This window comes from Protomyctophum parallelum, assembly GCF_964188405.1.
Source record: "Protomyctophum parallelum genome assembly, chromosome: 11".
In the NCBI taxonomy this organism is placed as follows: domain Eukaryota; kingdom Metazoa; phylum Chordata; class Actinopteri; order Myctophiformes; family Myctophidae; genus Protomyctophum; species Protomyctophum parallelum.
Genome location: NC_139707.1, coordinates 1107816 through 1129250, shown reverse-complemented (window position 1 = coordinate 1129250; position 21435 = coordinate 1107816). Strand labels below are relative to the sequence as shown.

The 21435-nt window shown below is 42.4% G+C and overlaps 1 protein-coding gene and 2 long non-coding RNA genes across 3 annotated transcripts in view; 1 reads left to right on the top strand and 2 right to left on the bottom strand.

Moving 5' to 3' along the window:
- Window positions 1-380, bottom strand: part of LOC310866474 — a 117314-nt gene extending 116934 nt beyond the window's left edge. The window contains exon 1 of the long non-coding RNA XR_014569921.1: window positions 63-380. This is a non-coding gene — a long non-coding RNA (uncharacterized lncRNA). The remainder of the gene's footprint in view (window positions 1-62) is intronic.
- LOC310866472 (NACHT, LRR and PYD domains-containing protein 3-like) overlaps window positions 1-21435 on the top strand; it is a 362173-nt gene that overhangs the window by 271697 nt on the left and 69041 nt on the right. The window lies entirely within an intron of this gene.
- LOC310866473 overlaps window positions 1-21435 on the bottom strand; it is a 311387-nt gene that overhangs the window by 230665 nt on the left and 59287 nt on the right. The window lies entirely within an intron of this gene.

Genomic DNA, 21435 nt, shown 5'->3' with positions numbered 1-21435 from the left:
ATGCACACACACACACACACACACACACACACACACACACACACACACACACACACACACACACACACACACACACACAGTGTGATGTGCATTGGGTCCAGATGGTTCAAATGGAACCAAATGGACCGCGACGGGGCACGGCACCTCCAATAAACATCCACCCAATCCACTTCTCTCCACCTGAGTCGTGCCCTGAGAGACAAAGACTTTGAGAAGCTGTCCAGTGTTGTCCAGTGTGTCGCAGCGTGAGCTTGTAGATCGGCTATTTGGTGTAAAAACAGTCATTACGACCGCATCAAGGCCCGCCAAATGTTTTATTCCAAAGACTGACTAAAACTAAAACAGAAATGTGCTGCCCAAAACAACACTGTTGTCACAATGCTGTTATCTTATATAACTATATATTTGTTGTTCTATTTGAGATGTGTTGATTAAAAACATATTTACATTTCATGCTGTTGAACGCCTTCTTTGACCCTCCTATCATGTCCTATGACCCTTCTTTGAGGGGCGCTAGTCCCTCCTATCAGCAGCTTTTCAGGGTGAGTGTGACCCTCCTATGAGCAGCTTTTCAGGGTGAGTGTGACCCTCCTATGAACAGCTTTTCAGGGTGAGTGTGACCCTCCTATGAACAGCTTTTCAGGGTGTGTGTGACCCTCCTATGAGCAGCTTTTCAGGGTGCGTGTGACCCTCCTATGAGCAGCTTTTCAGGGTGTGTGTGACCCTCCTCTGAGCAGCTTTTCAGGGTGAGTGTGACCCTCCTATGAGCAGCTTTTCAGGGTGAGTGTGACCCTCCTCTGAACAGCTGTTCAGGGTGAGTGTGACCCTCCTATGAGCAGCTTTTCAGGGTGAGTGTGACCCTCCTCTGAACAGCTTTTCAGGGTGAGTGTGACCCTCCTATCAGCGGTTTTTCAGGGTGAGTGTGACCCTCCTATGAACAGCTTCTCAGGGTGAGTGTGACCCTCCTCTGAGCAGCTTTTCAGGGTGAGTGTGACCCTCCTATGAGCAGCTTTTCAGGGTGAGTGTGACCAGAACGCAAACATTGAAGCTAAAAGTGAGGGCAGAAAGATTGAAGACGGAAACGGTGAGGACACAACATTGCGATTGGCCGGAATGACATTCCGGATGATTTGATTGGTTGGACACGGAAAGTGATGTATGATGAATGATAAGAGCGCCCCTCACTTCACACGGGTGTGATTTTTCTTTTTCCTAACCCATTTCGGCCTGACGTCGAAATTTTAAAAAAATCTTCAAAATCCTGAAAAACCTTATGTTTCTGTGTGCTCAATATTTCATGTCAAGGACCCCAAAATAATATGTAATTGTCCACCGACCCCCATCTGAACATATGTTGTTCCAGGGACCCCTCAGAAGCAAAGATTTGAGTTAAAATGTTCACTCTGTAATAATATATATTCAAACATTTTCACGATGTTTCAAAAATAGCAGATCTACAAGCTCATAGCGGTGCCGCGCTATGAGCTTGTATAGATCTGCTATTTTTCAATAGCTAAAGTATGACATAATGCTTAAAACAACAAAATGGGTTAATGAAAGATGTTATACTTCCAGATTACTTCCATGTGTAACTATCATACCATGCGTTGGTACACTTTAAACTCCAGCTTCTCGCTCAAATGTTTTCAAAAACATGTTTAATTATAATAAACATAGACATTGTTTAGCTGTAAATTAACATTGCGTGTGTGTTTACGTCGTGGCTGTCATGTTTAATTATAATAAACATAAACATTGTTTAGCTGTAAATGAACATTGCGTGTGTGTTTACGTCGTGGCTGTCATGTTTAATTATAATAAACATAAACATCGTTTAGCTGTAAATGAACATTGCGTGTGTGTTTACGTCGTGGCTGTCATGTTGGAAACGGCAGTAAATCAAGCGGGCGCAGCTGGTGCTCCGAGGCTTTGATTAGGCATCGGTCTGTGTTACGGTTACGTAAGAACTTATTTCTTACGCTCCGTAAGAACTTAATCACACCCGTGTGAAGTGAGGGGCGCTAATATATGAAAGTAATCAAAACTCATGTTGATTATATAGGTGATGTAAAACAAACATTACATTCTCTTTATTGTTAATGGCATTTAATGTCTGTGTTTAGGGACAAGATGACGTACATTTTCCCTTCGTTGTCAAGGGTTAGGGTTAGTGGCGTTAGTACTAATGGTGTTTTTAAAACAAACACTGAACTAAAAACAAACATTAAACCTGTATATATACTCACAAACAGACCTGCTGAATTCAGCCATTGACCAATCAGAATCAAGCATTCAACCAAGCCATGTAATAAGCTATACTATAGGCCAGTGGTTCCCAAAACCTTTCATGTCAAGGACCCCCAAATTGACCCCAATTAGAATATATATATATATATATACCCCCGTAATATATTTTATATATGACAGGGACCCCCGTAATATAATATATATGATATTATTAAATATATGACAGGGACCCCCATAATAGAATATTATTACGGCTATAGCAGTGATTCTCAACCTGCACAATTTCAAGGACCCCCAGTTTGACATGCATTAGTCTACGGACCCCCATTTAATGGCATTTCTATCTCTGGGACAGCCAATTCATATCATAAAATCAAAGGTATTTTAACTCTGAGAGTGTACAAAATGAAACCAAATTGGTTTGATTTGTACACTCTCAGAGTTACAGACCCATAATGGTCCATTTGGTTCCAAACTATCATGTGTTAGTTAGATTTTTTGTCATGTTTAATTCGAATATGCCAATAAAATAAATAATACAGAAACAGTTCTTTGCATTTCCTAATTACAAGGAAAAACAATTAAAAAAAATAGATTAAAATATAAGAAAACTAAACAAAGAAAATTACAAAAAAAGAAACTAAGCATATCCGAAAAGGAGTGAGAAGAAGTAAAATGTATATACTCTCCCCCCCCCCCCCCCCCTGTAATTAAATAATTACTCCCCCCCCCCTCTGTAATTAAATAATTACTCCCCCCCCCCTGTAATTAAATAATTACTCCCCCCCCCCCTCTGTAATTAAATAATTACTCCCCCCCCTCTGTAATTAAATAATTACTCCCCCCCCCTCTGTAATTAAATAATTACTCCCACCCCTCTGTAATTAAATAATTACTCGCTGACTTATGTGCTTCAACTCATTACTAACTACTCATTATCAACATGTATCTCTTTTATATAGGAAAAAACATTTTATATACACATCATCCATATCAAAAATATCCATTTTAAACACATGCAAGCAACTGCATTATCCATTTTCCTTCTCCCTGTATTTTGTGAAAATCACATTTGACTTTAAACAGATTTATGCTAGAACATTGTTTTTGCTCATCCCTCAAACTGTTCCACAGTGTTACACCCCTAATCCAAACACAAACACTTTTCATTGTGGTATTTCTGTTTAACGTTTTAAAATAATCCCAACAATCCCTCAAATTATAACCCCCCTCCCTATCCTGAAACAAATTCTGAATATTTGCTGGTAAATTATGGTTCCCAGCCTTGTACATTATTACTGCTGTTTGATAAGCTACTGAGTCCGTGAATTTGAGCAGTCTTGACTGTAAAAATAGAGAATTAGTATGTTCCAGATAGCTGACCTTATGAATGGTTCTTAATGCTCTCTTCTGTAGAATGACTATAGTGACTGAACTGAATTCTTATAGTTATTTCCATATAATGAAAATATGGCAATACTAATTGAATTGAACAGTAGAGAGTGTGAATCAATACTAATTGAATTGAACAGTAGAGAGTGTGAATCAATACTAATTGAATTGAACAGTAGAGAGTGTGAATCAATACTAATTTAATTGAACAGTAGAGAGTGTGAATCAATACTAATTGAATTGAACAGTAGAGAGTGTGAATCAATACTAATTTAATTGAACAGTAGAGAGTGTGAATCAATACTAATTGAATTGAACAGTAGAGAGTGTGAGAATGGAGAACCTGCTTTGCCTTATTTATGACTGCTGTACTTCCAGCCACTTTGTACTTGACGTTAGTAATGTGTGGTTTCCAGCTAAGCCTGTCATCTATTGTCACGCCCAGAAATGTATTTCCACGGACCCGGTCAATAGCAATCCCATCAATATGTATATGTACCTGTGTGTTAGTCCTGTGATTACCAAATGGTATAAACTCTGTCTTGCTCACATTTAAAGATAATGTATTATAATCAAACCATAACTTTAATTTACTTAATTCTTCATTGATGTCAACCTGCAGTTTATCCAGATTATCACCAGAGCAAAATACATTAGTGTCGTCTGCAGAAAGTATTAGTGACGGGCGGCAGCTTTGATATTCTGTAAATATCATTGATATAAAGAATAAATAGTTTGGGCCCCAGTACTGACCCCTGGGGGACACCACAGGTAATCTCCAGACAACTTGAGCAATAGGTTCCCAGCTTCACAAACTGTTGCCGTCTGTCCAAGTAACTTTTAATCCAGTTTATTGCAATGCCTCTGATACCAGTTTTCTCCAGTTTATTTACTAAGGTGTTGTGTTGTGATGGATAGTGTCAAAAGCTTTTTTTGAGGTAAATGAATATTCCTATTGCGTACTGCCGATTATCAATGCGTCTGTGATTCTTTCTATGGATTCCATCAATGCCTGAGATGTTGATCTGTTCTTTATGAAACCATATTGACTCTCTGAGAGTATATTAAATCTGTCAAAGAATGAACCTATGAAGTCTGCTGTTAAAACGTTTCTCCAATATCTTTGAGAATTGTGGCAGTAATGAGACAGGTCTGTACAGTTTGTGAAGTGGTGTTTGCTCCCATTTTTATACAGTGGAATGACCTTTAACCCATTCTGACCGGGCACCCATTTTGGTGTCGGCATCATGTTATGCTTTAGCTATTTAAAAATAGCAGATCTACAAGCTCATATCGCGCCACCGAGTGGCGCGATACGAGCTTGTAGGTCTGCTATTTTTGAAAAATCAAAGAGCGACTGACATTTTTAGAATCTGATCTCAGGTCAGAATGGGTTCATCAGACCAGTGTGTGTCCGGCGGAAACCTCGTGTGAATCTGATCTCAGGTCAGAATGGGTTAATGCTATTTTCATTTATTGATCTGGAAATGAACCTGTTTGGAATGATACATTAGGCCTACATTATGTCTGTAAATGGCCTAGAAATCCCCCCCAATGACCTGTTTGACCAGTGACATGTCGATATCATTATAGTCGGTAGATGTTTTGTTTTGACTGTTTTTGACTATGTCCAAAATGTCAATTTCCTTCAATTCACTCAAGAACATTGAGCAAGGATTTCTATCAACCATTCCCCCCACATGTTCACCACCTGATCCTCGGTCCTGAACCATTCCCCCCACATGTTCACCATCTGATCCTCGGTCCTGAACCATTCCCCCCCACATGTTCACCACCTGATCCTCGGTCCTGAACCATTCCCCCCACATGTTCACCATCTGATCCTCGGTCCTGAACCATTCCCCCCACATGTTCACCATCTGATCCTCGGTCCTGAACCATTCCCCCCACATGTTCACCATCTGATCCTCGGTCCTGAACCATTCCCCCCCCACATGTTCACCACCTGATCCTCGGTCCTGAACCATTCCCCCCACATGTTCACCATCTGATCCTCGGTCCTGAACCATTCCCCCCCACATGTTTACCACCTGATCCTCGGTCCTGAACCATTCCCCCCACATGTTTACCACCTGATCCTCGGTCCTGAACCATTCCCCCCCACATGTTCACCACCTGATCCTCGGTCCTGAACCATTCCCCCCACATGTTCACCACCTGATCCTCGGTCCTGAACCATTCCCCCCACATGTTCACCACCTGATCCTCGGTCCTGAACCATTCCCCCCCACATGTTCACCACCTGATCCTCGGTCCTGAACCATTCCCCCCCACATGTTCACCACCTGATCCTCGGTCCTGAACCATTCCCCCCACATGTTCACCACCTGATCCTCGGTCCTGAACCATTCCCCCCACATGTTCACCACCTGATCCTCGGTCCTGAACCATTCCCCCCACATGTTCACCACCTGATCCTCGGTCCTGAACCATTCCCCCCTCATGTTCACCACCTGATCCTCGGTCCTGAACCATTCCCCCCCACATGTTCACCACCTGATCCTCGGTCCTGAACCATTCCCCCACATGTTCACCACCTGATCCTCGGTCCTGAACCATTCCCCCCACATGTTCACCACCTGATCCTCGGTCCTGAACCATTCCCCCCACATGTTCACCACCTGATCCTCGGTCCTGAACCATTCCCCCCCACATGTTTACCACCTGATCCTCGGTCCTGAACCATTCCCCCCACATGTTCACCACCTGATCCTCGGTCCTGAACCATTCCCCCCACATGTTCACCACCTGATCCTCGGTCCTGAACCATTCCCCCCCACATGTTCACCACCTGATCCTCGGTCCTGAACCATTCCCCCCACATGTTCACCACCTGATCCTCGGTCCTGAACCATTCCCCCACATGTTCACCACCTGATCCTCGGTCCTGAACCATTCCCCCCACATGTTCACCACCTGATCCTCGGTCCTGAACCATTCCCCCCCACATGTTCACCATCTGATCCTCTGTCCTGAACCATTCCCCCCCACATGTTCACCACCTGATCCTCGGTCCTGAACCATTCCCCCCACATGTTCACCATCTGATCCTCGGTCCTGAACCATTCCCCCCACATGTTCACCACCTGATCCTCGGTCCTGAACCATTCCCCCCACATGTTCACCACCTGATCCTCGGTCCTGAACCATTCCCCCCACATGTTCACCACCTGATCCTCGGTCCTGAGTTCTACTGCCTAGATCAGGGCAGGTATACTATATGTAACTGCATTAATGTTGACTGTTGTTATTGGTGTTTTTTTAGAAGTTGAAGTGAAATATTGGTCCATTAATGATGTAAAGTCCAATGTTGACTTGTCATCTGACAGCAGAGTTCAACACTTCCATTCATACAACACATAATGTTTGTTACCGTATTAAATAGTATATATGTTTGTTACCTTGTTAAAAATAAATAAAGATTAAGATCCTTGAGTAAAACAAAGTGTTGTGTGTGTGTAGAACAGGACGTTGTCATGGGTTATGCTTTACATTAGATTGTGCATTACATTCACCCACATTATATTTTTTATTTTTGTTTTGTTTTTTGTTTTATTCTGAACAAAAATAGCAGATCTACAAGCTCATAGCGCGCCACCGAGTGGCGCGCTATGAGCTTGTAGGTCAGGTCTGCTATTTTTGAAAAATCGAAGAACGACTGACATTTTTTTAATCTGATCTCAGGTCAGAATGGGTTCATCAGACCAGTGTGTGTCCAGTGGAAACCCCGTATGAATCTGATCTCAGGTCAGAACGGGTTAAACCACATATGCTTCCATAAATTGGGCTACCCCAGATGTCGGCTCCCTGCTTTTTGACATGGCATGCTCAGAATAGTGATGCTATAAGGGTTCATAAACGGTAAGGAGAGGCTACTCCTAATGCTTTATATAACAATCATAGCACTAATTAGGCCAAGTATTTTCATTATTATTCTAGTCACAACTCATCTATGATGAGGGAGGCATTCTCAAGAAGCGCTGCGAATGATCATGCTGTAAAATGACTTGGCTTATTAGGGCAACTAATGTAATATTATGCTATTTCATAATTCCTGGACACTCACACTTTTATTATGTTATCTCCAAAATACGAAGAAGGAAAACAACCGCACACTGTCTTCAAATGCAGTGTCCAACTTTTATTTACAGGGAAACAGCAACGTTTGGGCCTATGCAGCCTTCATCAGGCTATCTCTATGAACACAACGTTTGGGCCTATGCGGCCTTCATCAGGCTATCTCTATGAACACAACGTTTGGGCCTATGCAGCCTTCATCAGGCTATCTCTATGAACACAACGTTTGGGCCTATGCGGCCTTCATCAGGCTATCTATGAACACAACGTTTGGGCCTATGCGGCCTTCATCAGGCTATCTCTATGAACACAACGTTTGGGCCTATGCGGCCTTCATCAGGCTATCTTTATGAACACAAATGAGAAAGCATCCTTTTTGTAGGCTGTCTGGCCTAAGGGTAAGCCTATCAGAACAAACGAAATGACATGACATCACTCAACTTAAGGTGACAGGTACTCATGTGGTTAAATGAGAACAAAAACGTCATATAAACAACTCAATACACCCGTGCAAAGTAATAAGAAAAAATCATAATAATCCATATTAATCATGACAGTATACAAATGGTAATATTATTAAATAAAGTGTGGGAGCTATATTCACTAAAGCTTTTGTTTTGAAGGTGATGGGCAGTGCACAGCTGAGCCTATTTAATTAAGAGAGCACTCAGGGAGACAGAGAGCACTGGGAAGGCACACAGTTTTTTACCAGCAGCAGCTAGTGAGACACTTTGACATTCTTGTATCCTACACTATGTCTGTCTGGAAAAGAAAATAAAAACAACATCAAATGTGGCTGCCCCTGACTGGACATTGGTCTTATTACTGCAACTGCGTAAGATTCGCTGCCCGGTGCATTTAGTGGCTTTTAAAGTTTTATTGTTGGTGTTGATTAGCCACTACATAAAGTAAAAAACTATCCTTATTGAAGCGGAAACTTTTATTGTTGGATTGGAGTTTTTTGCACCTTTTGGATGTTTGGAGTTGGAGTGGATGCACTTGCACTTTCAAACAGATCGATCAATGGAGCCACACCCGCACAATGCACTTGTCACTTTGAAGCTTTGAACTGCCTTCGATCAACCCTGGACACAAGAAACCCCTGGCTTTATGGACGCCCCACAAAACTACTCTACAACAGCATTGGTATGTGAACTTGAAGAAAAATCTGTCAGCTTTATTGGAAAAAAGCAAACTTATTTGCAGTGACAGAATTATTAATTCACTACATGCAAATGAGTATTGGGAGTTTGGACTTGTGGAGTGAGAGACATTGCCTGTGAGAGCTAAATCAGACAATATGGATCAAGCTGATACAAACGAGACGGTGCCTCCTGTGGGTGATGCAAATGTTTCATGTGTGGAGAATGTTTCTCAGCCGGAGCGCTCTGCAAAACGGGCTATTAAGTTTACTGAAAAAGGGTTGTCATTTTACGTACAAACATGTCAAGAGAAGAGGTCTGCAAAAAACAAACATGCCAAACAGCACCTTGAACAAATCCGTGTCTTGATGACATCTACTGCCAATGTGAATTCTGTGCAAACTCAGTTGTGTCAATTCGTCAAGTGTTATGAGGAGGCTATGGACATGCATGAGTCATTCTAGCCCCTTTCGGGACCCTACGTAAAACTTTTTTGATATTTTGTTTAGTTTTACGTTGGGTCCCTGCTCGCTAGTGTATTTTCGTATGGAAATTCCTAAATGCGGATGTGGAGATTCTCTCTAAAATAGGACCCGCGGCATGTGACGCCATTATTTTCCTTGAGTTATTCTGAATTCGGTAACTTTAAGTAGCTATACATCCCGGTGCGAATATCTCCTGTGGCGCGGAAGCCGTTAAGTATTTTTAATCTTTGTTTGACCGATTTGGTCGCTTTATTTCTTCTTGTTTGTTTACCGTTTATTGTACCGCCTCCCGGTGTGCGGTTGGCTTGTGAGGCTACGTCCCTGCCTCTGATCTGCTGTGTCATAGCTATAGCGCCACTAGCTAGCCAGATAGGCGGTACAATGAGGTGTCAATAAACAAGAAGAATCCAAGCTTCCAAATCGGGCAAACATATATTAAAAATACTTAACGGCTTCCGCGCCACAGGAGATATTCGCAAAGGTATGTATGTGTACTTATACTTTACATATTCAGAAAGCCTCATACTGAAGAATATCGTCAAACAGCGCGGGGAGGCGTTTTAACTTGTAAACATTAGCCAGTAAATGTTTTAATCAGGTGGCATGGACGACATGGAACAGGACCCAATGCACTGGGTCGAACAAATGTCAGAAACTTCAGTAGCATTTGGGTTCTGCTTGGAGGGCTAGAGTCATTCATGAATCTGGATTTGCCTGAGGAGGAGGTTAAAAGGCAAAATACACATTTCAATACAACAATGACAAAGTTTTGTCATTTCACTGAGGATGTCAAGGGTTGGTTGTCTGCTGCAGGGCACCCTCATGTGGTATCAAATGAAAATGATGTTGAAAATGTGTCTGAAATAAATGAAGCTGGTGTTGAAATAAATAATGATCGTGAGACTCAAGATAAACAAAGTACTATTATTGACGATATCAATCCAGAGGACAGTGCCTCCAACATTTCATGTACAAGGGAAAACACACACTCTAATGTATCTAAGACCTCCTCTACTGCATCCGCCAGGCTAAAGGCGGAGGCTGACAAAGCAGCACTTGTAGAGCGCATTAATGCATTAAAGAGGAAACATGAGTTGGAAGCAAAGGAGGAGGAATTAAGGAAGGAAACTGAGAAAATAAGAAAGGAAAAGGAACAGTTGGCTCTGGAGAGTGAGCTAGCTGCAACTAATGCCAAAATCAGCGTGTTGGAAACCAGCTCAAAATGCAGCTCCAGAAGATCAGATGGAATGAACTCTTACCTGGAAAGAAACAAGGCTCAGAATCGGATAACAAGCCAACTCAACCCTCAAGCTAATCAATTTGTCCCACAGGGAAATGACAAAAATGACATGCAAAGTGTATCTCACCCTGAGGCCCAGGCTGTCACTGTAAGGCCAAAGACAACATCACAGACCATCAGTTTTATGGAAACCACACAAGGGGCAACATTGCAGTCAGACTTCAGACCATCAACCAATAACACTCGAGCACCAATAACACAAATGGTTCACAATACTCCACAAACAGGACAGGCATCCACCTCGAACATGACATCTAATAATTGCACCCAAAATGACATTGTGAACATTATGCAACGCCAAACTGAAATTACTAACATGTTGGTACAGCAAAATGTAGCATCTTCCCTACCAGTGAGAAACATACCCATTTTTGATGGTGATCCCCTTCAGTATCATTCCTTCATCAGATCTTTTGAAAATTGTGTTGAGGTTAAAACTGACAATGAAAGTGATCTTTTGCACTTTTTAGAACAGTACACCAGGGGGCAACCAAGAGACCTGGTGAAAAGTTGTCAGCACTTACCCTCTGTTCAAAGCTACCAAAGGGCCAAATCCTTGCTTTCTGAACATTTTGGAAATGAATACAAAATTGCCTCTGCTTATATGGACAAAATTCATGATTGGCCTATGGTTAAAGCAGAAGATGTAAAAGCACTGCAATCCTTGTCTCTTTTCTTGAGGGAATGCTCTAATTTAACACAACGAATCACGCACATGAGTGAGTTGGACATGCCATCAAACCTCAGAAATATTGTTATGAAGCTTCCTTATAAGATGAGGGAGAAGTGGAGGAGTGTTGCATGTGATTTACAGGAGCAACGTGGTTGCAGAGCACTTTTTATTGACCTTGTGAACTTTGTTGAAAAGGAAGTTAGAATTGTCTCCGACCCACTGTTTGGAAATATTCAGGATCCAAAAAATACCAGCTACAACAGGTCACCCCCCACTGTCAGTCAACCAAGGCAGAGGAATCAGGGCACCTTTGCCACCAGTGTCACTGCAGTGAAAGAGGGAAACAAAAGTCTCACAAAATGCTGTTTATTCTGCCAACAAACCAGTCACTCACTTGACGAATGCTCACAGTTTGAGTCCAAGACACAAAAAGACAAAATAGATTTCATAAAAGAGCATGGGATTTGTTTTGGATGCCTAAAAGTGGGACACACAAGTAAATTTTGTACGAGTAGATTGTTTTGCGGTGTGTGTCAGAAAAGGCATCCGTCAGTTCTTCACATTGAGCATAAGGAAGCTCAGGAAACTGGGAGTGTAACCTCCTGTGAGCCTCAGACATGTGGCCATATAGGGGCCGGAGAGGAGGACAATGCTGTGTTTTCCATTATTGCAGTTAAAGTGAAAAGCAAAATGAGTGACAGATTTGTGCAGACATATGCATTTTTGGATCTGGGGAGCTCTGGTACCTTTTGTACTCATAACCTGGCAAAGAGACTGGGGCTAAGTGGCAAACCAGCCAGTATTCTATTAAGAACAATGGGGCAAAAGAAAATTGTGAATACCAGTATATTGTCTCATTTGGAAGTGTCCGGCATGGATATGGATGATTTTATTGAACTGCCAAATGTCTTAACCCAAAATGCTATGCCAGTATCACGGGTGAATATTCCACGACAAGATGATGTGGTAAAATGGCACTACTTGAGAAACATAAAGCTGCATGACTTGGATGCAGATGTGGATATGCTCATTGGAACTGATGCTGCAAAAGTGATGGAACCATGGGAGCTGATTAACAGCCAAGATGAAGGACCATACGCAGTCAGAACAAGAATCGGCTGGGCCATAAATGGACCATTGAGGAGTGGAAGCAATGACAGAGCTAAGACTGGCTGCTCTGTTGTCACAACAAACCATATATCCGTGGAACATCTGGAAGAGATGCTCGTTAAACAATACAACCATGATTTTAATGAAAAAACATCAGAGGGTCAAATGGAAATGTCAAGAGAGGACATTAAATTCATGGACATAATGAAAAATACAGCAGAATTGAAAAATGGACATTATAACATTGACTTACCTTTCAGAGAAGAGGATCCGGTCCTGCCAAACAACCGCTGTGTTGCAGAGCAGCGGCTACAAGGCTTGAAGAGGAAGTTTGAAAAGAATGCCAAGTTTAAGGAAGAATACACCTCATTTATCAAGGATATGCTCGTCCAAGGCTATGCTGAAGTTGTACCCATTGAACAGCTGGAACAAAAGGAGGGAAAAGTGTGGTACATTCCCCACCACGGAGTACATCACCCCACCAAAGGAAAGCTGAGGGTTGTATATGACTGTGGTGCCTCATACAAAGGAACATCTCTGAACTGTCAGCTCTTACAGGGCCCCGATCTCACAAACACTCTTATGGGGGTCCTCATTCGCTTCAGAAAGGAGCCTGTCGCAGTCATGGCTGACATCCAGGCCATGTTTCATCAAGTGAGGGTACCTGATAAACATGTTAATTTTCTTCGCTTTCTTTGGTGGCCTCAGGGTAACACCAACCAAGAACCAGTCGAGTGTCGAATGAGGGTACACTTGTTTGGGGCTGTTTCATCCCCCAGCTGCGCCAATTACGCATTGAGGAGAACTGCGGAGGACAATGCAGCTCACTTCCCTCCTGAAGTGATTCAAACAATCAATCACAACTTTTACGTAGATGACTGCCTGAAGTCGACAGCCTCGGAGGGAGATGCCATTAGGCTCGCAAAGGATTTGACTGGGCTCTGCAGTCGGGGAGGATTCAACCTCCAAAAATGGGTGACAACCAGCCGTTCTGTTTTGGCGTCAATACCAGGTGACATCAGAGCAGCAGAGATGAAAGAGCTGGATTTGGATACGGACCATCTGCCTATGGAAAGAGCACTTGGACTACAATGGTGCATCGAGACTGACCAGTTCAGCTTCAGGACTTCATTGCAGCCACGCCCACAGACCAGGAGAGGTATCCTGTCGGTGGTCAGCTCTCTGTATGACCCTATAGGCTTTCTGGCCCCTTTTACTATGCCAGCCAAGTTACTGTTGCAGGAGCTTTGTCGGCAAAACTTGAAGTGGGATGAACAAATTTCCCCCTCCTTCTCCAAACAGTGGTCTGATTGGCTGAGTGACCTACAAAGGATGAGTGCATTCAAGGTGGAACGCTGTATCAAAACACGGAGCTTTAAAACACCTGTCAAGGCACAAATTCATACTTTTTCTGATGCCAGTGAAGCTGGTTATGGTACAGTGTCGTACCTGAGACTGGAAGATGGTGATACGGTGCATGTTTCATTCCTTGCTGGAAAGGCCAGAGTTGCACCTCTGAAGCACATCACCATTCCTCGGTTGGAGCTTACAGGAGCAGTCCTCGCTGTCAGAATGGATGGAATGCTTCAAAAGGAATTACAGTGGCAACTGGAGAAGTCTGTGTTTTGGACCGATAGTATGACTGTCATCAAATACATTGCCAATGAAACCAGACGTTTTCATACATTTGTTGCCAACAGAGTCACTGGAATCAGATAAGCCACAGATGTCGACCAGTGGAGGTATGTGGGCTCCAAGGTTAATCCTGCTGATGAAGCATCACGGGGATTGAGAGCAGAAGAATTTCTCATACGTGGAAAATGGATTAAAGGCCCAGATTTCCTCTATTTGCCAGAGAAGGAGTGGCCTAAACTGAAAGTGGACTGAAGTGGACTTCCCATTGATGACCCGGAGGTTAAAAGAGAAGCAACGGTGAATGCCATTATTAAGGACTCCGAAAACCCAACACACCATCTCATCAACTACTTCTCATCATGGAAGAAACTTAAAGTGTCTGTTGCCTGGTTCCTTAAACTGAAAAACATGCTGTTGCTTCTAAGTCAAAAGAGAAAGGAGCTTAAAGTTGCTGAAAGTGACAAGGATGTGGAACAGAAACTTAAGAGCTTCAAAGCCACACTTAGTGGAAAATATTTGATTCCAGATGACTTTGAGAAAGCAGAGAAGGCGATCATTCATTTTGTTCAGAAGCACAAATTCAAGAGCGAAATTGCCTCTCTTAAACATGTCTCAAATATTGTCTCCAAAGGCAGTCCACTGTACAAGCTAGACCCCATACTGGATGACGACATTCTCAGAGTCGGAGGTCGTTTGCATAGGTCTGCACTACCATCAGAAACCAAGCACCCCGTTATTCTCTCCAAAGACATGCATGTTTCCCAGCTCATTTTACGACATATCCATCAACAACTAGGACACGCTGGGAGGAATCACATGCTGTACAGACTTCGACAGAGGTACTGGATAATTAAGGCCAATTCAGCTGCAAGGAGGACAATTACAGAGTGCATGGTGTGTAGACGGCACAGAGGAAAACTTGGGGAACAGAAGATGGCAGACCCGCCTGAAGAGAGAGTGGTGCCAGACAAGGCTCCCTTTACTAATGTGGGAGTTGATTATTTTGGCCCCATAGAAGTGAAAAGAGGAAGAAGCCTTCTAAAAAGGTATGGAGTGATCTTCACTTGTCTGACCAGCCGTGCAATACACCTGGAGGTGGCACATTCCCTTGATACAGACTCTTGCATTAATGCCTTGAGGAGATTCATATGCAGAAGAGGCCCTGTGTCAAATTTAAGGTCTGATAACGGCACTAATTTTATTGGGGCAAACAAGGAGTTGAAGAAAAGCCTTGCTGCTCTGAATAATGCAAAGATCCAGGATGTCTTGATTCAGGATGGAATTAATTGGAGCTTTAATACGCCAACAGCCTCACACCAAGGTGGTGTTTGGGAGCGTCTGATTCGTTCAGTAAGGAGCATACTGACATCTGTTCTTGGACAACAGGTTTTGGATGATGAAGGCCTGCAGACACTGTTTTGCGAAGTAGAGGCGATACTAAACGACAGACCCCTCACAAAAGTGTCTGATGACCCTAATGACCTCGAGGCCCTCACCCCAAACCACATTCTCTTGCTGAAAGGAAAACCCATCTTTCCCCCAGGACTCTTTGAAAAGAGCGACCTGTACATCAGAAGGAAATGGAAGCAAGTACAGTATATCGCAGAGCTGTTTTGGAAAAGATGGACATCTGAATACTTACTTGTGATGCAGGAAAGACAGAAATGGGCAGCTCCACGAAGAAACTTCTCCCCAGGAGACATTGTCATTATTGCCGACACCTCAGCTCCAAGAGGATCCTGGAAGATGGGTCTAGTTTTGAGCACCAAGTCCGACTCCAAAGGATTGGTCCGCTCTGTGATTGTCCAAACCAAAACCAGCGTATTGGAGAGACCTGTGACGAAGATCTGCCTGCTGGTGGAGGCCACAGACTAATATATTAAAAAAAACAATTCTATCTACTTTCTCTTTCTATCCTGTCTTCCCTCCATCTGTTTATCTTTCAGTGGCTACAGAGAAGGAGACGCGTACATGGATGGAAAGAATAGCTCCCTTATATGTTTACACATTGTAATTGTGATTATCACAATTAGGGGCCGGAATGTGGGAGCTATATTCACTAAAGCTTTTGTTTTGAAGGTGATGGGCAGTGCACAGCTGAGCCTATTTAATTAAGAGAGCACTCAGGGAGACAGAGAGCACTGGGAAGGCACACAGTTTTTTACCAGCAGCAGCTAGTGAGACACTTTGACATTCTTGTATCCTACACTATGTCTGTCTGGAAAAGAAAATAAAAACAACATCAAATGTGGCTGCCCCTGACTGGACATTGGTCTTATTACTGCAACTGCGTAAGATTCGCTGCCCGGTGCATTTAGTGGCTTTTAAAGTTTTATTGTTGGTGTTGATTAGCCACTACATAAAGTATACAAAAATCATGATCAAGAAACATATTGCAGGTTGAAACTTCATGAAAAACTTTCCCTGTGAAAGAGAAAAGGGAACAGTTTACAAGAGGTTAAAACCAGGTACAAAATCAAATCATCAACAATACAATAAGTTAAAAACTATATGGAGCAAACTGAAGGATAAAAACAAAGATCACAGCATGACATTTAATAAAAGTCCATCATTAAGGCCTCTAGGTGCCAATGTTTGGAGTGTGAAGATCCAGAATGCTTCGCGTCTTTTTAACAGCAAATCATGATCGCCACCTCTGTGTGGCGGATCAACTTGTTCAATGCCGCAGAAACGTAAAGAAGAAATGTCATGCTTGTGATCGTTGAAATGTACCGCCACTGGGTAGTCTCTATCATTTCTTCTAATAGAGCTTTTGTGCTCGCTTATCCTTATCTTCAGTTTCCTAGTGGTTTTGCCCACATAGGCTAGACCACAAGGACAGCGCAGCATGTAAATGACGTGAGTGGAAGTGCAAGTAATGACACGGTTAAAAGCTTTGCTTTTCATCTCCAAAATACAAAATGTCTGATCTAGTGTCTGTACATCATGAACAATCCAGCTTTTTTTTTAGCTCATAGGTTTGCCTAAATGGTGCATTTATGTAACGCTTTTTTATCCAAAGCGCTTTACAGAGATTGTGCATAACACATTCACCCATTCACACACACATATTCATACTGTAACTGTACACCGATGGCGGAGGGTTTTCGAGGTGTCCATGCAAGGCACCAACCTGCTCATCGGGAGCAGCTAGAGTTTCAGAGGTCTTGCTCAAGGACACTTTGACAATATAACTCTGGGACCCCCCTTTCCACCGGTTGGTTCCGGTACAGTTATTTTTGGTTCTTAGTCCATGAGCGCAGATGAGGACTTCAAGAGCACAAGGGCTTCATTGTGCCAATAGAAGTCAAATCAATCGAGCTTTATTTTTGAGTGGTGCAACCACTCCAGGGAACAGCAATGTCCGTGTTCACCTATGTGACGTTAATGAGCACCAGTTGTATGACTATACCAGTAGGGGAGCTGTTGTGCCAGAAACGGAGAGAGAGACAGTGCTGCACTGTTGCCTGCTAATGAGAGAGAGAGAGAGAGAGAGAGAGAGAGAGGAGGAGGGGGGGAGAGGGGAGTTGCAACGCTCAATTCACACGTGTGTGATTTTTATATATAGCACAATTCAGAAGAACGACTGAGATTTTTAGAATCTGATCTCAGGTCAGAATGGGTTCATCAGACCAGTGTGTGTCCAGTGGAAACCTCGTATGAATCTGATCTCAGGTCAGAATGGGTTCATCAGACCAGTGTGTGTGTGTGTCCAGCGGAAACCTCGTATGAATCTGATCTCAGGTCAGAATGGGTTAATATGATGTATAATGATGTATAATTCATGATGACTCTTTATGTATATGATGTACCATGTTTTTTGTTCTTGCTTACTGTAAATCGCTCGATTAATCGATTCATTAAGAGCGTCTAAATGCCTAAATTCTAAATTGTAAAGTGCTTCACAGGAAGAAGAAATATTGCGATTTTGCCACCAAGTTACTTTAATAAATTTTTAAATGATATAATAATATTTCAAAACAATTTAATATAAACCATGCAAAGTTGAATCATACACTTCAATGCAGCCAGATACTGTTACGTCAGTCAATCTTACTGTCATGAAATGAATGAATAAATAAATAAAGAGAGTGTGTGTGTGTGTGTGTGTGTGTGTGTGTGTGTGTGTGTGTGTGTGTGTGTGTGTGTGTGTGTGTGTGTGTGTGTGTGTGTGTGTGTGTGTGTGTGTGTGTGTGTGTGTGTGTGTGTGTGTGTGTGTGTGTGTGTGTGTGTGTGTGTGTGTGTGTGTGTGTGTGTGTGTGTGTGTGGGAGATCATAGGAGATCCATATAGCCTGGGTACCCCCAATGTTGTCCAGCAGGGGGAGGTGTTTTACCAGGCTAGGATCCAGACGCATGTGCATGTAGTTAAATCATCAGGACGCCCAACGCCAGCTTTTGGCAACACGCCAACAAACACTCAACAGGCTGCTGTAGTGTTTGTTACAACAGGCCCGGCCGTTTGTTTTCATAAATAACTCGTAATGTAACATTTAATTGACATGGACATCGAGTAGAGTCGTCAGTGTTTTTCACCAGGCTGGTGGAAAACAAAAACATAAACAAAAGCTTCTACAATGAGAAGCTGTGGAAACAGAAGTCTTCACTCTGCAGCCTATCGACCTCAGGTGAGTCAGTGTTTGCAGGTGTTCGCTTATTTTAGCTCAGTTGGTTCTCAACCCTTTTCACATCAAGGTTCATCAGCCTATATTTATTCTCCATTTGAGCCACGGAGAATTATAGTCTCTTATCAGACCCAAGAACTATTAGAATATTTAGTTTTCCTTGGATAAGATTGATTGAAGTATTTATCAACAGTTTGCAGAATGGCTATACATAATATTTCACATGAAAGCACAACTCGATACAAAGACTGTTACTGTGGAGTGGAACGACAAATAAAGCATTACACTTGTTTACATCATTCATCAGAACATTTAGAGACGGTAACAAATACACTTAAGATTTTGTCCACAATTCCATGCTGTATTGATGTTGGTACCATTAGGAGAGATAACAGGCTGTATTGATGTTGGTACCATTAGGAGAGATAACAGGCTGTATTGATGTTGGTACCATTAGGAGAGATAACAGGCTGTATTGATGTTGGTACCATTAGGAGAGATAACAGGTTGTATTGATGTTGGTACCATTAGGAGAGATAACAGGCTGTATTGATGTTGGTACCATTAGGAGAGATAACAGGCTGTATTGATGTTGGTACCATTAGGAGAGATAACAGGCTGTATTAATGTTGGTACCATTAGGAGAGATAACAGGCTGTATTGATGTTAGCCCTCCAAGCAGAACCCAAATGCTACTGAAGTTTCTGACATTTGTTCGACCCAGTGCATTGGGTCCTGTTCCATGTCGTCCATGCCACCTGATTAAAACATTTACTGGCTAATGTTTACAAGTTAAAACGCCTCCCCGCGCTGTTTGACGATATTCTTCAGTATGAGGCTTTCTGAATATGTAAAGTATAAGTACACATACATACCTTTGCGAATATCTCCTGTGGCGCGGAAGCCGTTAAGTATTTTTAATATATGTTTGCCCGATTTGGAAGCTTGGATTCTTCTTGTTTATTGACACCTCATTGTACCGCCTATCTGGCTAGCTAGTGGCGCTATAGCTATGACACAGCAGATCAGAGGCAGGGACGTAGCCTCACAAGCCAACCGCACACCGGGAGGCGGTACAATAAACGGTAAACAAACAAGAAGAAATAAAGCGACCAAATCGGTCAAACAAAGATTAAAAATACTTAACGGCTTCCGCGCCACAGGAGATATTCGCACCGGGATGTATAGCTACTTAAAGTTACCGAATTCAGAATAACTCAAGGAAAATAATGGCGTCACATGCCGCGGGTCCTATTTTAGAGAGAATCTCCACATCCGCATTTAGGAATTTCCATACGAAAATACACTAGCGAGCAGGGACCCAACGTAAAACTAAACAAAATATCAAAAAAGTTTTACGTAGGGTCCCGAAAGGGGCTATATTGATGTTGGTACCATTAGGAGAGATAACAGGCTGTATTGATGTTGGTACCATTAGGAGAGATAACAGGTTGTATTGATGTTGGTACCATTAGGAGAGATAACAGGCTGTATTGATGTTGGTACCATTAGGAGAGATAACAGGCTGTATTGATGTTGGTACCATTAGGAGAGATAACAGGCTGTATTGATGTTGGTACCATTAGGAGAGATAAATGGCTGTATTGATGTTGGTACCATTAGGAGAGATAACAGGCTGTATTGATGTTGGTACCATTAGGAGAGATAACAGGCTGTATTGATGTTGGTACCATTAGGAGATATAACAGGCTGTATTGATGTTGGTACCATTAAGAGAGATAACAGGCTGTATTGGTGTTGGTACCATTAGGAGAGATAACAGGCTGTATTGATGTTGGTACCATTAGGAGAGATAACAGGCTGTATTGATGTTGGTACCATTAGGAGAGATAACAGGCTGTATTGGTGTTGGTACCATTTAGGAGAGATAACAGGCTGTATTGATGTTGGTACCATTAGGAGAGATAACAGGCTGTATTGATGTTGGTACCATTAGGAGAGATAACAGGCAAACGTTGTTCAAAATGACAATTATTTATTAAGCCCTAATGCAGATATTTAACAATAATGTTACTCTGACGTGTCCATTTGGTTTAAATAAGGGTCCATTTGGTTATGGGGACCACCTGGAAGGACCAACCAACACAAAATGTATGTAAAATTGGAAATACTCCAGCAAATAAAAGCTTCATATCACATCACACAAAACAACAATGCTTCCAACTAACTAGTTGCTGCTTTATCAATGCTTCTAAGTTATAGAAGCAATTCCATCAATTCCTTTAATGATAAGCAGTTGATTAGCTAAGCTAGTGCACCATTGGTCCTTCCAGGTGGTCCCCTTAACCAAATGGACCCTTATTAGATCTTTAACTCTTGAGATAGTAGAATTAAACCAGATCTGTGTGTGTGTGTGTGTGTGTGTGTGTGTGTGTGTGTGTGTGTGTGTGTGTGTGTGTGTGTGTGTGTGTGTGTGTGTGCACACGGAAATAGCATATTGTCACCACAGTGTCATTGTTGTGCAGCCTAACACACAGACAGAGGCCAGGGAGGAGAGACAGTACAGTACAGTAGGGTGTGATTTTTTTTAAATTAATCTCTGAATGTATTGGGCCTTTTGAAATATAGTGGAATAGTGAAATTAATTTATGATTAAGAGTCATTTAGCTGCATAATGCGATGAATCTAGAGTTGCAATCTACCCTCCATTGACATCCCATTGATCCAAATTACAATATGTTGTTCCAGGGACCCCCCCCAGTAGCAAAG